At 39.1% G+C, this 17,621-nt stretch overlaps 1 long non-coding RNA gene across 1 annotated transcript in view; it reads right to left on the reverse strand.

Moving 5' to 3' along the window:
• LOC139361762 (uncharacterized) overlaps positions 1-17,621 on the reverse strand; it is a 44,363-nt gene that overhangs the window by 9,264 nt on the left and 17,478 nt on the right. The window lies entirely within an intron of this gene.

Here is a 17,621-nt window from a genome sequence, read left to right on the forward strand (position 1 = left end):
GAGAAGGAGAAAAGAGCTGCAGCCCTTCTAGGAAGCCAGACCTTGGGGTTCCCTGAACTAGGGCTATGACATGCTGTAACACCTTCTTTAGGATTCTGCACTTCCTGGCATCTCTGAGATTTTGGATACCACCATGTTCCTCTTGTCCAGATGCTGGTGTCTGCAGCAGAAGCCACTTGTTATACATCTGGTCCAACTGCAGCTTCACATGGATGCGGTGCCTGTGCCAGTGCCTGGAGCTGCCCAACCCACAATGGTTGGTATGCCTGGCCGTGTGCAGTGCCAGATCCCACACTACCTCACACACACCTCACTGCTCCACGCCTGGCTAACCCTTGGCAGGAGTGAGATCCAGGCTGGTAGCATGAGCCAAGTGCAGCCTACCAGGCTGAGTGGACAGAACAAGCCCAGGGGGTATGAACAAACTCAAGCAGAAGCACCGCTAGCCACAGAGGTTTCTGGCTGGCAAAGTAAAACCCTAAGGATCCCGTGATAATAGGTATATATGTATAGGCAGAAACATAATATATATAGGTTTTGGTACTATCCATGATTTCAGGCAGCCATCAGGGGGCTTGGAATATGTCCCTATAGATAAGGGAGGAGGATTTTAATAGCTGAAAACTTCTCCAATCTTGGGGAAGATGGGGCATTCAGGTACATGAGGCTCAAATGTACCCAAATAGATTTGACTTAAAGAGGGCTTCACTGAGACACATTATAATCAAATTGTCAAACATCAAAGATAATTTTGAAAGCAGCAAGAGAAAAGAAACTCATCACATACAAGAAAATCCCATTAGACTATCAGATTTCTAAGCATGAATCCTGCAGGCCAGGAGAGAGTGAGATGACATATTTCAAGTGCTGAAAGAAAAAAGAATTGTCAACCAAGAACACTTTACCTTGCAAAACTATCTTGCAGAAATGAAGGAGAGATAAAGACTTTGCCAGATAAAGAAAATATGAGGAATTTTATCAGCACCAGATATAAAATTATAAAAAATACTAGAAGGAGTTCTTCAAACAGAAAAGTAAGGATGCTAATTAGCAATATGAAAACATATGAAAGTGTAAAACTCACTGGTAAAGGTAGCATATATTGTCAAGTTCAGAATATTCTGATACTGTAATGGTGGTGTATAAACCACTTTTCCTCTAGGATAGGGGTGAAAAGACAAAATTATTAAAAATAATCACTATGGGCCGGGTGCAGTGGCTCATGCCTGTAATCCCAGCACTTTGGGAGGCCAAGGCAGATGGATCACGAGATCAGGAGATTGAGACCATCCTGGTTAACATGGTGAAACCCAGTCTCTATTAAAAAAAATACAAAAACTTAGCCGGGTGTGGTGGCAGGTGCCTGTAGTCCCAGCTACTCGGGAGGATGAGGCAGGACAATGGCGTGAACCTGGGAGGCAGAACTTGCAGTAAGCCGAGATGGCGCCACTGCACCTCCAGCCTGGGTGGCAGAGTGAGACTCCGTCTCAAAAAAGAAAAAATTAATAATAATAATCACTATGTGCCGGCACAGTGGCTCACGCCTGTAATCCCAGCACTTTGGGAGGCTGAGGCAGGCGAATCATGAGGTCAGAAGCTTGAGACCAGCCTGGTCAACATAATGAAACCCTGTCTCTCTTAAAAATACAAAAAAAAAAAAAAAAAAAAGCTGAATGCAATGGTGTGTTGCTGTAATCCCAGCTACTTGGGAGGCTGAGGCAGGAGAATGGCATGAACCCGGGAGGCAGAGGTTGCAGTGAGCCGAGATCATACCATTGCATTCCAGCCTGGGCAACAGTGCAGGACTCTGTCTCAAAAAAAGAAACAAAAAAAATCACTATAATAATTTGTTAACAGATATACAATATAAAAAAAGTAAATTATGATATCTAAAACTTAAACTGTGGAATAGGGGAGTAAACATGTAAAGTGTATGCAATTGAAGTTGAAATCAGTTTAAAATAGACTTATAAATATATGATGTTTTCTGTAAGCCCCATGGTAGCCACAAAGTAAAAGATAACAAATAAAGATAATAAATTAAAGCATACCATTGCAGAAAATCCTGAAATTACAAAGGAAGAACAAGACAGGAAAAAAGGAACAAAAGAACTACAAAAGAGAAAACAATTACCAAAGTGGCAATAATAAATCCTGATGTATCAATAATTACTTTATAAATGAACTAAATTCTGTAATCAAAAGACCTACAATGGCTAAATGAATAAAAACAAACAAGAAAGATTCAGCAATATGATGTCTACAAGAGACTTATTTTAGCTTTAAGGACACATATAAGCTCAAAGTGAAGAGATGGAAAAAATACATTCCATGCAAATGGAAACCAAAAAAGAGCAGGATAAGTATCTGCCAGTTATATAACATACAATAGGTTTTAAATCAAAAACTGTACAAAGAGACAAAAATATTTATAATATAATATATAATATCTCTATAAATTTGTAATCACATATAATGCATATGTTATATAATGTATATCCTTATATCTAATCTATATCCTTATATCTTTATATTATTATATATGCCATATGTAACTGTAAATATATGATATATAATTGTAAATATCTTTGTCTCTTTTTGCAGTTTTTTGACTTAAAGTCCATTTTATCTTACGTAAATACCAGATATGTTTATCTTATATATTTATTTAATGAGAAAGGGGTTAATTCATGAAAAGGATATAACAATTGTAAATATATAGGCACCTAACATCACAACACCTAAGTATATCAATCAAATATTAACTAGCCTGAAGGGATAAATAGATAAAACAATAATAGTATTTCAAGATAATATGCATGGTAGACCACATATAATCTATTGAAATTGTAAAAAATAAAAACACAAGTGGACTTCCTCATAGTTACACATTAGTGAAAAGAAAGTGTTCTATTTACCACTCTTGCACATTTGGTGGATATTCTCAATGTCCTGCACTATGCTAGGTCTTAAAGAAGTGTAAGACTCGCACATGTATCTTGAAAGAGTATATCATTGCCAATCATAGAAAGAGAGAGGAGTAGAAAATTCCAGGCATGGATAAAGGTGCAGAGGTGCAAATATATATACACTACTCAATAATAGGTAAGGGAATAATGACAACAAACATTAAGGAACGTTGTCTATATATAGCGAAGGGTCACATATAGTGAAGGGTCACATATAGCGAAGGGTCACAAAGGTCATGTGTACTAACATGATGGTTAACTGTCTATAGCAAAGCTTTGAGTAAAATTTAAATTATATGCAGCCCAGGTATTGAAATTTGACTGACAACCAATATAAATGAATTCATATGTTTATGAAAAATTCTTCTTTATTTCTTTTTAAAAATGACCTAGTAGATTCAGAATAAAATTTTCAGTGCTTTTCAAGATAATTTTGATACTATTTGAAATAAATAGTTCTAAATATTAAAAAGACAACCTGAATTTTTGCAATGTTCTTTCTAAATTTATAAGCACGAAATTTTCATATTGCAGATATATTTGGGGAAAAAATATTTGTTGTTTATATATACTCACCCAGAATCTACACAATTACAAATTGCCTTAAGTTTCTGACAGCAAAAAAGAAAATGAATAACTACAGAGAATCACAATTGGAACACATTCAAGAGGTGGAGAATCTATTTAAAACCGACAACTCAACAGATGTAGTCTAGTCAATGGTTATATTTGCATAAGCATAAAAGCCAAACAAACATGTCTGAAATCTCATTGGTAAAATACTTTATGATTTTAAAAATTGGGGGGGGGAGTTGGCAGAACTCCTTTTTAGATTTGTTGCATCCCCTCAACAGAAGAACTGACTGCCAAGGAAATCCAAAACACATCCATGAAAGCATAAAATTATAATGTGACAATTCTTCACATTGAATTGAAATGGATTCACCCTAAAAGCAGAGCCAAATATCAGCCATTGTCATGGGCCCCCAGGAGGGCTGAGTCTGGTGATGCAAGAACACCAGAATGCAAATGTGGTGCAGTGACAGCAATAACACATGTGTGCACCTTGAAGCCAGAGGGATGGAAACCCCAGCCAATGCCTCTTTCTCTTTTCGGTCATTTAAATTCCAATCTTGATCAATAAGCAATCCAGGAGGCAATGAAAGTGGAAGGAATACATATTCCTCCTCCCACAAATCTTAAACATTAATAGCAGCAGGGTTCTTGTTTCACAGAAAAGAATGATTGTAAGGTTTTGGCCCCCACTTAATAAAAATTCTCAAGATACAAATAAAAGTACTTTGATTTATAGATTAATCCAGACATTTTTATGTTCTGTAGGCCTGACATATGCCTGACAGAAACCCCACAAGGTCAGAAAGTCCTGTTGTCTAAGAAAGAATTTCTCTTCTGCTTTCTTGCTCATTTTGGCCTGAGAGAAAGGTGATACTACAGTTAGTTGTGGTCTTCATAAAAAGCATTTAAGTCAGAGTTCATAAGTTTAGGCTTCTTTCTTTCTCAGAAATTATTGAAAAGAATGGCTTACAATTTTTAAAAATGTATTTTGGGAGAGATAATTATATTATTTAGGGAGAGAGATAATCATATTACTTTTCTGAATCTCTCAAGCATCACATAACAGTGAAAGATTCATGAACCACTGATTTAAAGAAGGTACAAAAGGAAAAGTTTTTAAACCACCTGCTATATATAATTTGACAGCATTAAGGGGCAATGCTTCTGGTGTTTTTAAAGAAATTGGAGTAGTGGGCAGGAGAGCTATAATTAAGGAGGAGCACTGCACTGGGATTGGACCAAGGTTTTATATTAAGAACAACATTCTGTTTTATCCTAATTAGTGTAACTTATTCATTCCACAAACATGTATTGAATAACTTCTGAAAATAAGGCTCTTTTTGCCTTCAGTAAGATCTCTGCATGTAAAATAAAAATACTAGCACTAGTTATAAAAAAACCGTGAAATAATACATCAGCAGGAGGCAAGATCAAAACAAAATAGGGCCAGGTGTGGTGGCTCATGTACTTTGGGAGACCGAGGTGGGAGAATTACTTCTCTTCAGGAGTTTGAAACCAGCGTGGGCAACACAGAAACCTTGTCTCTGCAAAAAAATAAAAACATTAGCAGGGTATGGTGGTGCATGCCTGTAGTCCCAGCTACTTGGAAGGCTGAGGTGGGAGGATCACTTGAGCCCAGAAGGTAGAGGCTGCAGTGAGCTACGATCATGCCTCTGCACTCAAGCCTGGGCAGCAGAGCAAAACCCCATCTTTAAGCAAACAAACCAACCAACAAAACAACAGGAGCCTTGGGGTATCTCTCCCCATAAATAATGTAACAGGCAATTTCTTGAATACTGAAACTGGTATTCCTTATAGATTATTATAGTGGCCTCACGTTAAAGAGAAGAACCCGAAGCCCGAAAAGGTGAGGTCATTCCTTTAAATTAATAGTTAGAAAGTTGCAGAATCAAACAGGCTCAGTTCTCTAGATTCCTAGCCCAGTTAAATTTTTTTAGTATGACACTATCACTGTTAACAACAACCAACAAAACCCAAACTGCTCAAAACATTTTAATCCAAGGCAAATCTTTGTTTCTTCTGGTTTGCTGGAGTGGGAGGTGGGGTCGAGGGACTTGGGAAGCAGTAGGAGGAGACAGTGGAGATTTAACATTCTTGTATGTGCTGGAGTGCTGTGCTAGGTGCTTCCAATTTTAATCTTTTTAAATGCAAGAACTCCGTGAGATCAGTGCTATCCTCTCCATTTTCCAGATGAGGAACCACCAGTCTCAGAGAAGCTAAGAAATTTATCCAGACAGCCACATTTTTGTGAGTGGTGGACTTAAGATTTGAACTTGTTTTGTTTCCAAGTTCTTTGGTCTTTTTACTGTTCCTTAATTGTTGCCTGTTACAGGATGCCTTGCATTTCTTCGTAAATGAGTCCAATTTTTGCCTGCCACCTGGTTTATATGACTGTCCAGATTGATTTTTCTTTTAAATTTACATTTTGCAACTGCAGGCTTTTTTCCTTTCCATTTATCTCCTGCCTCAGTCATGAGGTTGGAAAAAATGAGAAATATGCCGGTTTTGTTTGGACTGAGAAGATTCCAAAATGTTTGGCTGCACCTCAAAACCCTGTTAAAATAATATTATTTATAACTTTCTGCTTGGTCAATTTTATTTTAAGTTTGGCTATCTCCCATAGGAGGCTATTCTTTCTCCTTGATGATAAGGTTTGCTGCTTGAAAGCCTTAATCTTAAACATTTTTCAAGTAAGACTCAAGTCCTTGCCTTATGATTAATACGAACTCGTTAGATAACAGCCCCAACCACTCTGAAGCAGTTCATTGCAGAAGCTCACTCGCAGCAGTTGTGGGTGGGGTGTTAGCAGAATGAATGCCATAGGTTTACACGTGAACCATCAGCCTTGCTCACAAAATATGATCTGTCCGGCACCGTGATAGGTTGCATTTTAGAGCTAGGCTTTGGTGTGGTGTGAGTGTTTACCAGAATGCCTTCTGAGGAACACAAAGTAAATTTTTCTTTTTTTTTTTTTACACTCCTCCTCAGTAAGGTTATTGTTGTTAGCAGATTTGTTTAGCTGCCCTAGCAGCTTAAGACATTTCATTGACTTTTGAGCAGATGATTTGATTTTTCAGGCTCAGATGGGGGAAAAACAGCTAGCAGAATCATTACAATGGAATACCTACCACAAATACCAGGGAGGCAGGCTTTGGACAGGACATAACTAAAGAGAAGACTTGTCTTTGCCTCAATGTGTAACTGAACACTGTCTAAAGCTGACGGCAAAGCAATATGAATTACAGGGGCCAAGGATTTGTTATTTAGAAACTTAAACAAATAAAGCTTGTTCTAAAAGGCCTTTCTTTTTCACACAAAAGCGATGGTCAGTGAAGCGGCAATTCTCAGTGAAACGACGATGCTTCTCTCTCAGGAGCAGCTACCCTAAAGGAAACACAGCCAACACACAGAGAGTGAATCATTAACCTAAAAATGTAGTTACATAACTGCTGAAATTCCACACTTCGCAGGCCTGTGGCCTGACTTTAGCCTTTACAGACATTCCTATCCCAGTGGTCGCTAGCAGCCACTGCTCACATTTCTCCACCTCTCTGCCTCCCACGAGCTACACACCTATTGATTTTCCCAGAACTCTGAGCTGTCTCCATAACAGAATGATTTGGCGGGTGTCCTGTCAAATGCAAAAGGAAGCCTCTGCCAGACTGAGCATTAGAACATGGTGTTTTTTAATAGAAATGTGAAATATCAGTGCAATTATAAATCAATAGAAACCCAGAGGGAAAGAGAAACTCATTTGAGGGAAGATCTTTAAGGTTTTTTTTTTTTTCCTTTCTTTTTTCTTGTAATGAAAAATTAGATCGGGGAACCAAATTTATGAGGTAAAAATTGTCAACGAAGTATTCCTAGCTGTTGCTGAGGCTGAGAAAAAAGAAAGCTAAATTATGCATGCAGTGTGAGTATGTGAATGCCACATTTTAATATATTAAGGAGTCAAAATACCTCGCATTTTTTATTTGTGTTTTTGGCTGTTGCCCAAATTGTTATTGTTTTATTTATTTTGCTCATGTCATTCTCTTATGCCTTTTTCCAAATTCCATATTTTCTCCATATGCTGGATGATGTTTGTGGATTTTCAGTGTGTGTTTCAGAGTCTTAAAAGCTCATGCTAGCTTGCTTAACATACCTGCCTTAACTCATGATATAGAACCCTATGGAAAACTGTGTTGCAACATGGATGCAGTGCCTATACTAAGGCACACTGCCAAGCTGAAGACTGTCAGAGAGCATCACTAACGGAGGTAAGCCGGTAGGGTCTAAACAGTTTCACAGACAGAAGGTATGACCAGATGATAGTCCATTAAATTGCATTGAGGTGCAGCACTGTGCTCTAAATTGGTGTACCCCATGAGTTTACATGTTGAGGCCTAATACCCAATGTGATAGTATTAAGAGGTATGGCCTTTGAGAAGTGATTAAGCCATAAGGTGAGGCTTGACCCTTATAAATGAGAATAGTGACCTTTTAAGAGGCTTGAGTGAGCTCCCTGGCTCTTTTTTGCCATGTGAGGATACAGCAACAAGTTATCATCTATTAAGCCATTACCAGATACCAAATCTACTCATGCTTTGATGTTGGACTTCCCAGCCTCCAGACCTCTAAGAAATAAATCTCTGTTGTTTATGAATTACCAAGTCTAAAGTAATTTTGTTATAGCGGCCTGAATAGAGTAAGATATGCAGCAAGTGAATAGATCACTCACTGTAGCCCGGATCTGTCCTTCATTATGACAGGGTTGTTTCTTGTACTGGACGTAGATCACCTTTGCTAACCTCTTACAGGAATTCTAAACTTTGTGAGGGAAAATGCAGAAGTGTGAGAGAAGAGCAAGGAGATATGTGAGGAAGAGAGATGGAAATGGATTGAGACTGTTGAAATAGGAGAAAATATCTTGGTTTTGACATCATTTTCAAAGAATCATAGTTATCAAATAAAAAATTTCACAATTATCCAACATTATAATAAAAATTCAGTGGCTAGCAAAATGGCTGAATAGGAGCAGCTCCGGTGTGCAGCTCCCAGTGAGATCAATAGAGAAGATGAGTAATTTCTGCATTTCCAACTGAGGTACCTGGCTCATCTCACTGGGACTGGCTAGACAGTGGGTGCAGCCCATGGAGGGCAAGCTGAAGCAAGGTGGGACATTGCCTCACTTGGGAAGTGCAAGGGGTCAGGGAACTAACTCCCTCCCCTAGCCGAGGGAAGCCATGAAAGACTATGCCATGAGGAATGATGCACTCCAGCCCAGATACTACCCTTTTCCCATGGTCTTTGCAACCCACAGACCAGGAGATTCCCTCGGGTGCCTATGCCACCAGGGCCCTGGATTTCAAGCACGAAACTGGGCAGCCATCCCGAGCTAGCTGCAGGAGTTTCTTTTCATACCCCAGTAGTGCAAGGAACATTTAAGTCTGCTGAAGCTGTGCCCACAGCTGCCCCTTCCCCCAGGTGCTCTGTCCCAGGGAGTTGGGAGTTTTATGTATAAGCCCCTGACTGGGGCTACTGCCTTCCTTTCAGAGATGCCCTGACAGGAGAGGAGTCTAGAGAGGCAGTCTGGCTACAGCAGCTTTGAGGCGCTGCAGTGGGCCCCACCCAGTCTGAACTTCCAAGCAGTTTTGTTTACACTGTGAGGCAAAAGCCACCTACTCAAGTTTCAGTAATGGCAAATGCTCCTCCCCGCAGGAAGCTCAAGCATCCCAGGATGACTTCAGACTGCTGTGCTGGCAGTGCGAATTTCAAGCCAGTGGATCTTAGCTCACCTGTGAGATGGTACTGTTCACTCCCCTGGAAAGGGAGCTGAAGCCAGGCAGCCAAGTGGTCTAGCTCAGCAGATCCCACCCCCATGGAGCCCAGCAAGCTAACATCCACTGGCTTGAAATTCTTGCTGCCAGCACAGCAGTTTGAAGTCGACCTGGGATGCTCGAGCTTGCAGTGGAAAGGAGCATTTGCCATTACTGAGGGTTGAGTAGGCGGTTTTCCCCTCACAGTGTAAACAAAACTGCTCAGAAGTTCAGACTGGGTGGAGCCCGCCTCAGTGCCTGAAAGCTGCTGTAGCCAGACTGCCTCTCTAGACTCCTCTCCTGACAGGGCATCTCTGAAAGGAAGGCAACAGCCCCAGTTAGGGGCTTATACATAAAACTACCATCTCCCTGGGACAGATCACCTGGGGGAAGGGGCAGCTGTGGGCGCAGCTTCAGCAGACTTAAACATTCCTGCCTGCTGGATCTTAAGAGAGGAATGGATCTCCCAGCATAGAGCTCAAGCTCTGCTAAAGGACAGACTGCCTCCTCAAGTGGGGCCCTGATCCCCATGCCTCCTGACTGGGAGACACCTCCCAGCAGGAGTTGACAGACACCTCATACAGGAGAGCTCCAGCTGGCATCTGGCAGGTGCCCCCTGGGATGAAGCTTCCAGAGGAAGGAACAGGCAGCAATATTTGCTGTTTTGCAGACTCTGCCGGTGATACCTAGGAAAACAGGATCTGGAGTGGACCTCTAGGAAACTCTAGAAGACCTGCAGCAGAAAGACCTGACTGTTAGAAGGAAAAACAACAAACAGAAAGGAATAGCATCAACATCAACAAAAAGGATGTCCACACAGAAACCCCATCCAAAGGTCACCAACATCAAAGATCAAAGTTAGATAAATCCACGAAGATGAGGAAAAACCAGCATAAAAAGGCTGAAAATTCCAAAAACCAGAACATCTCTTCTCTTCCAAAGGATCACAACTCCTTGCCAGCAAGGGAACAAAACTGGACAGAGAATGATTTTGACTAACAGACAGAAGTAGGCTTCAGAAGGTGGGTAATAACAAACTCCACCGAGCTAAAGGAGCATGTTCTAATCCAACGGAAAAAAGTTACGAACCCTGAAAAAAGGCTAGAGAAATTGCTAACTAGAATAACCAGTTTAGAGAAGAACATAAATGACCTGATGAAGCTGAAAAACACAGCACGAAAACTTTGGGAAGCATACACAAGTATGATACACAAGTATTAGTAGCTGAATTGATCAAGTGGAAGAAAGGATATCAGAGATTGAAGACCAACTTAATGAAATAAAGCATGAAGACAAGATTAGAGAAAAAATAATGAAAAGGAACAAATAAAGCCTACAAGAAATATGGGACTATGTGAAAAGACCAAACGCAAGTTTGATTGGTGTACCTGAAAGTGAGGGTAAAATGAAACCAAATTGGAAAACTCTCTTCAGGATATTATGCAGGAGAACTTCCCCAACCTAGCAAGATGGGCCAACATTCAAATTCAGGAAATACAGAGAACACCACAAAGATACTCCTCGAGAAGAGCAACCCCAAGACACATAATCATCAGATTCACCAAGGTTAAAGTGAAGGAAAACATGTTAAAGACAGCCAGAGAGAAAGGTCTGGTTACCCACAAAGGGAAGCCCATCAAACTAACAGTTGATCTCTTGGCAGAAACCCTACAAGCCAGAAGAGATTGGGAGTCAATATTCAACATTCTTAAAGAAAAGAATGTTCAACCCTGAATTTTATATCCAGTCAAACTAAGTTTCATAAGCGAAGGAGAAATAAAATCCTTTACAGACAAGCAAATGCTGAGAGATTTTGTCACCAGATGTACCTTCTAAGAACTCCTGAAAGAAGCACTAAATATGGAAAGGAAAAACCGGTACCAGCCACTGCAAAAACATACCAAATTGTAAAGACAATAGACACTATGAAGAAACTGCATCAACTAACGGGCAAAATAACCAGCTAGCATCATAATGACAGCATTAGATTCACACGTAATCATATTAATGTTAAATGTAAATGGGCTAAATGCCCCAATTAAAAGACACAGACTGGCAAATTGGATAAAGAGTCAAGAGCCATCAGTGTGCTATATTCAGGAGACCCATCTCATGTGCAAAGACACGCATAGGCCCAAAATAAAGGGATGAAGGAATATTTACCAAGCAAATGGAAAGCAAAAACAAAAACAAAACAAAAAAGTGAGGGTTGCAATTCTAGTCTCTGATAAAACAGACTTTAAACCAACAAAGATCAAAAAAGAAAAAGAAGGGCATTATGTAATAGTAAAGGGATCAATGTGACAAGAAGAGCTAATTATCCTAAATATATATGCACCCAATACAGAAGAACCCAGATTCATAAAGCAAGTTCTTGGAGACCTACAAAGAGACTTAGACTCCCACACAGTAATAGTGGGAGAACTAACACCCCACTGTCAATGTTAGACAGATCAACAAGACAGAAAATTAATAAGGATAGTCAGGACTTGAACTCAGCTCTAGATCAAGCAGACCTAATAGATATCTACAGTACAGAACTCTCCACCCCAAGTCAACAGAATACACATTCTTCTCAGCACCACATAGCACTTACTCTAAAATTGACCACATATTTGGAAGTAAAATATTCCTCAGCAAATGCGAAAGAACTAACTCATAACACAGTCTTTCAGACCACAGTTCAATCTAATTAGAACTCAGGACTAAGAAACTCACTCAAAACCACACAACTACATGGAAACTGAACAATCTGCTCCTGACTGACTACTGGGTAAATAATGAAATTAAGGAAGAAATAAATAAAAGTTCTTTGAAACCAATGAGAAAAAAGACACAATGTACCAGAATCTTTGGGACACTGCTAAAGCAGTGTTTAGAGAGAAATTTATAGCACTAAATGGGAAAGATCTAAAATTGATACCCTAACATCACAATTACAAGAACTAAAGAAGCAAGAGCAAACAAATTCAAAAGCTAGCAGAAGACATGAAATAACTAAGATCAGAGCAGAACTGAAGGAGATAGAGACATGAAAAACTCTTCAAAAATCAATGAATCCAAGAGATTAACAAAATAGACCACTAGCCAGACTAATAAAGAAGAGAGAATAATCATGTAGACGCAATATAAAATGACAAAGGGGATATCACCACTGATCCCACAGAAATATAAACTACCACCAGAGAATACTATAAACACCTCTACAAAAATAAACTAGAAAATCTAGAAGAAATGTATAAATTCCTGGACACACACACCCTCCCAAGACTAAACCAGGAAGAAGTCGAATCCCTGAATAGACCAATAACAAGTTCTGAAATAGAGGCAGTAATTAATAGTCTTCCAACCAAAAAAATCCCAGGACCAGAAGGATTCACAGCTGAATTCTACCAGAGGTACAAAGAGGAGCTGGTACCATTCCTTCTGAAACTATTCCAAACAATAGAAAAAGACGACTGCTCCCTAACTCATTTTATGAGGCTGGCATCATCCTGATACCAAAACCTGGCAGAGACACAACAAAACAAGAAAATTTCAAGCCAGTATCCTTGATGAACATCAATGAGAAAATCCTCAGTAAAATACTGGCAAACTGAATCCAGCAGCACATCAAAAAGCTTATCCACCATGATCAAGTCAGTTTCATCCCTGGGATGTAAGACTGTTTCAACACACACAAATTAATGAATGTAATCCATCACATAAACCGAACCAATGACAAAAACCACATGATTATCTCAATAGATGAAGAGGGCCCTTCTGATAAAATTCAACACCTCTTCATGCTAAAAACTCTCAATAAACTAGGTATTGATGGAACGTATCTCAAAATAATAAGAGTCTCTTATGACAAGCCCACAGCCAATATCACACTGAATGGGCAAAAGCTGGAAGCATTCCCTTTGAAAACCAGCACATGACAAGGATACCCTCTCTCACTGCTCCTACTAAACATATTGTAGGAAGTTCTGGCCAGAGCAATCAGACAAGAGAAAGAAATAAAGGGTGTTCAAATAGAAAGAGAGAAGTCAAATTGTTCCTGTTTGCAGAGGACGTGATGTATATTTAGAAAACCCCATAGTCTCAGCCCCAAAACTCCTTAAGCTGATAAACAACTTTGGCAAAGTCTCAGGATACAAAATCAATGTGCAAAAATTGCAAGCATTCCTATACACGAATAATAGACAAACACAGAGCCAAATCATGAGTGAACTCCCATTCACAATTGCTACAAAGAGAATAAAATATCTAGGAATACAAGTTACAAGGGATGTGAAGGACCTCTTCAAGGAGAACTACAAACCATTGCTCAAGGAAATAAGAGAGGACACAAACAAATGGAAAAACATTCCATGCTTATGGATAGGAAGAATCAATATCATGAAAATGGCCATACTACCCAAAGTAATTTATAGATTCAATGTTATCCCCATCAAGCTACCATTGACTTTCTTCACAGAAATTGAAAAAACTACTTTAAATTTCATATGGAACCACAAACGAGCCTGCATAGCCAAGACAATCCTAAGCAAAAAGAGCAAAGCTGGAGGCTTCATGCTACCTGACCTCAAACTATACTACAAGGCTACAGTAACCAAAACAGCATGGTACTGGTACCAAAAAAGGTATATGGACCAATGGAACAGAACAGAGGTCTCAGAAATAACACCACACATCTACAACCATCTGATCTTTGACAAACCTGACAAAAACAAACTATGGTGAAAGGATTTCCTATTTAATAATTGGTGTTTGCAAAACTGGCTAGCCATATGCAGAAAACTGAAAGTGGACCCCTTCCTTACACTTTATACAAAAATCAACTCAAGATGGATTAAAGACTTAAATGTAAGACCTAAAATCATAAAAACCCTAGAAGAAAACCTAGGTAATGTCATTCAGGACATAGGCCTGGGCAAAGACTTCATGACTAAAACACCATAATCAAGGGCAACAAAAGCCAAAATTGACAAATGGGGTCTAATTAAACTAAAGAGCTCCTGCACAGCAAAAGAAACTATCATCAGAGTGAACAGGCAACCATCAGATTGGAAGAAAAATTTTGCAATCTATTCATCTGACAAAGGGCTAATATCCAGAATCTACAAAAAAACTTAAACAAATTTACAAGACAGAAACCACTCCATCAAAAAGTGGGCAAAGGATAATAACAGACAATTCTCAAAAGAATACATTTATGTGGCCAACAAACATGAAAAAAAGCTCATCATCACTGGTCATTAGAGAAATGCAAATCAAAACCACAATGAGATACCATCTCACACCAGTTAGAATGGCGATCATTAAAAAGTCAGGAAACAACAGATGCTGCAGAAGATGTGGAGAAATAGAAACACTTTTACATTGTTGGTGGGAGTACAAATTAGTTCAACCATTGTAGCAGACAGTGTGGCGATTCCTCAAGGATCTAGAAACAGAAACACCATTTGGCACAGCAATTTCATTACTGGGTATATACCTAAAGGATTATAATCATTCTACTATAAAGACACATGCATTCTATATATATATATATATATATACTTTATATATATATATATATATAAAGTAAACTTTAATGTTGAAAATGCAAACTTGGGGAGTGCAGAAGTATCACACACAAGGCTGTCACTTCACACTTGGAGGATTGCACAGCGCCCTGGCAGAGGTGCTCCTCACATCCCAGACCATGCAGGGCCAGACAGAGGCCCTCCTCACTTCCCAGACGGTGGGCAGCTGGGCTGAAGTGTTCCTCACTTTTTGGACAGGGCAGCCGCCAGGCAGAGGCGCACCTCACTTCCCAGACTGGGCAGCAGCCAGGCAGAGGATGCACACATATTTTTATTGCAGCACTGTTCACAATAGCAAAGACTTGGAGCCAACCCAAATGCCCATCAATGATAGACTGGATAAAGGAAATGTGGCACATATGCACCATGGAATACCATGCAGCCATAAAAAAGCAGCCATAAAAAAGCATGACTGCCTGTCCTTTGTGGGGATATGGATGAAGCAGGAAACCATCAGTCTCAGCAAACTAACACAGGAACAGAAAACCAAACACCGCATGTTCTCAGTCATAAGTGCGAGTTGAACAATGCGAACACATGGATACAGGGAGGGGAACATCGCACACTGGGGCCTGTCAAGGAGTAGGGGGCGAGGGAAGGGAGAGCATTAGGAGAAATACCTAATGTAGATGATGGGTTGATGGGTGCAGCAAGCCAAGATGACATATGTATACCTATGTGACAAACCTGCACATTCTGCACATGTATCCCAGAACTTAAATTATAATAAAATACATAAATAAATAAAAATTCTGAGATTTTTAATCCATGAGGGGTGAAGATGAGAAAATAAGAAGACAAATACAGTCATGCTCTGCATGATGAAGCTTCATTCAACAATGGAGCACATATACAGCAGTGGTCCCATAAGATTACAATATTAGGTTGGTGCAAACATAACTGTAGTTTTTGTAATTACTTTTAATAGCAAAAACCAGAATTACATTTGCACGAACCTAATAAAATGTTTTTACTGTGACACTTCTATGGTTAGATATATTTGTATACACAAATAGTTGCCACTGTGTTGCAGCTGCCTACAGCCTTCAGCACAGTAACATGTTGTACCAATTTGTAGCCTAGTGTGTAGTAGACTATACCATCTTGGTGTGTGTAATTACAATCACTCTATGATGTTTGCACAACCACAAAATCACCTAATAATGTATTTCTCAGATTGTATCACCATCATGATGATACAATTGTATCATGATGATACAATCTGAGAAATACATACATGATACATCATGATGATACAATACTCATATATGTGATGCTGGCAAGGGAACGCAATCACTGTGTCATCTCCATATGCTCTGAGCCAATAGTTTTTCTTGTTTCTTTTTCTATGTCAACAAAAAATTGTGAGGTTTTAAATAATTTCTCAAGATTAATAGTAATAACACATTTCACAATTTATTGAGCTGACTTCATGTACTTTAAAAATTTCTCTCATATTTTCAACAGCTGCAACTACTTTGGACTTCTAGAAAGCTCAAAGAGATGAACAGTCCATGTACTGACTTGTTCCTGATTTCCACAGCCTCACCTCTACCACCACATCTGCCTCTGGCACATCACTATGTTTTTGGTTTAAAGCTTGATGTAAGATGGTAGGTGGTGGGTCCAGTTCTGGGAGATTCCTTAAAAATGTAGCCTTAATGAGAAAAATGAACATATATTCCAAAAATTAGGGGTTTAGTAGTGAGGAATGGGTGGTTTCATCTTCATTTGCCTTTCCTTATATATTTTGTACATTTCTTAAAATTGTAATACAGCTGCATTAAGGGTGATTGGAATTTAGGGACTGCAGAGGGGAAAAAGACAGCATCTGGTTTGATGTACTGTAAATTTCAGGGAATCTAACCAATGGTATGCTTATTAAAATTATAATCTGTGCTTTTCCTAGAAGCTGTAGCTAATGCAAGAATTAAACATTTGTAAATATTGTATAGTGAATTCCGTTTTGAAAAAATTTATTGTGAGTTCTTCATAGAAATTATATAGGTGTCTAACTCAGGATGTTCCTGCAGCATAAAGCAGTACACCGAATCCTAAATCTACACTAAAATTTGAAGTGAATGTCTAGATCCATCCTTAGGGTAGAGGCAAATGTAACATAAAGATGGTTTTTATATTTAAAGTTCAAATGGAAACATTACTTAATAAACCCAAGCTTTGCCAAAGGGCCATTTGATTTTTACTTGGCTTTGGAAAATAATATAAGAAACCCATTTTCCTCAGAAGGCTGGGAAGGAATTGAAATAGAAAACCATTTGCCCTTCAAAGGAACATATCCAGTTGTCTAGATCTGGAAATTTTAGATGACGATATTGCGTTCTTTGAAGTGACTGAATCATGTGGATCAAAATTACTCGTGAAAAATGTGTTTAGACATGTCCTAAATTATTTAGAATGAGGCTCAATACTTCCATTACTAAGGAAAGTACCTAAGGGGCCTTATACAGCCAATATATGGTGCAAAAGTGAGGTATTCACCAAGAACTTGGAAATGGCATCACCCTTAGGGAGTTCATCTAATAAAATCTACACATGACACATTTGATTACCATTCACTATGGGTAAACCAGGAGATATTTGTAAATGTAAGACTGGAACATCTTAATAACACCTAAAACTCTAACAAGGGAATGTCTTAGAAAAGTAGAATGGGAAGATGCTTG

This window comes from Macaca nemestrina, chromosome 2, assembly GCF_043159975.1.
Source record: "Macaca nemestrina isolate mMacNem1 chromosome 2, mMacNem.hap1, whole genome shotgun sequence".
NCBI lineage: Eukaryota > Metazoa > Chordata > Mammalia > Primates > Cercopithecidae > Macaca > Macaca nemestrina.